This window comes from Ranitomeya imitator, chromosome 1 (assembly GCF_032444005.1).
Source record: "Ranitomeya imitator isolate aRanImi1 chromosome 1, aRanImi1.pri, whole genome shotgun sequence".
In the NCBI taxonomy this organism is placed as follows: Eukaryota; Metazoa; Chordata; class Amphibia; order Anura; family Dendrobatidae; genus Ranitomeya; species Ranitomeya imitator.
Genome location: NC_091282.1, coordinates 707,468,378 through 707,469,709, shown reverse-complemented (window position 1 = coordinate 707,469,709; position 1,332 = coordinate 707,468,378).

The window sequence follows — 1,332 nt, the reverse complement described above, 5'->3', positions numbered from 1 at the left end:
AACTCAACTGCGAGGACAGCAGCACAGAGTTCAAGTCTGGGTATCGTGTGTTCACGAAGTGGCGCCAATTTCGTCCGGCTCATAACGAACCCGATATGGCATTGTCCGCTTACGTCTGTGGATTTGAGGTACGCTACTGCTGCAATCGCTTTGACTGATGCATCACAGAAAATACAAAGTGTTTGCGTTTTGACCTCTGTGGATGGCACAGGAGCATACGGTCGTTTCACACGAAGGTTGGTCAGGGCTTCAAGAGACTTCCTCCACTCTGCCCACAGGTCCGCCTTTCCCGCTTAAAGTGGATCATCCCAATCAGTAGTGTCTTGGGTGAAGTCCCTGAGCATCAGCTTTCCTTGGATGGTTACTGGAGCTACGAACCACAAGGGGTCGTATAAACTATTCACGAAGGAAAGAACTCCTCTGCGCGTGAAGGGTTTCTCATCCTTGCTGATCTGAAAGGTGAAGGTATCTGTCTTCAGGTCCCACAGCCATCCAAGGCTCCGCTGCATAGGAAGGGGGTCGATGCTGAGGTCTAAATCCTTTAGATCGCTGGAATAGTCTTCAGAGGGAAAGGCTTCCATCAACTCTCGGCTGTTGGAAGAAATCTTGTGTAACCTTAGGTTAGACTGAGCGAGCATGTCACGAGTCCTCTTTAGTAGACTGATTGCGGCCTCACTTGTCGGTGTGGACTTCAAACAGTCATCCACGTAAAAATCCTTTTCCACAAAGGACCTGACGTCCGAGCCATACTCTTCACCCTTTTTGGCAGAATGTCGGAGGCCGTAGATTGCGACCGCTGGGGAAGGACTGTTCCCAAAGATGTGTACCCGCATCCGGTACTCTGCGATGTCTTCGTCCGGGTCGTTGTCACGGTACCAGAAGAACCTCAGGTTGTTTCTGTGTTCCTCTTTGACGAGAAAACAGTGGAACATCTGTTGTATGTCGGCCATAAATGCCACTGAATCTCTATGGAAACAGAGTAATACTTCCAGAAGTCTGTTGTTGAGGTCTGGGCCCAACAGTAAGACATCATTCAATGACACGTCTTCGCATTTGGCACTTGAGTCGAATACCACTCTAATTTGACCTGGCTTCTTAGGATGGTACACTCCGAAGATGGGCAGGTACCAACACTCCTCTCCGTGTCGAAGTGCAGGTGCAATCTCTGCGTGGTTGTTCTGGAATATCTTTCCCATGAAGGTAAAGAAATGTTCCTTCGTCTCAGGTGACTTCTGAAGCTTGTGTCTTAGGGAGATGAATCTGCTGTAGACCAATTCCTTGTTGTTGGGTAGGCGTCTCCTCTGAGGTCGAAATGGTAGAGGTGCGACCCAA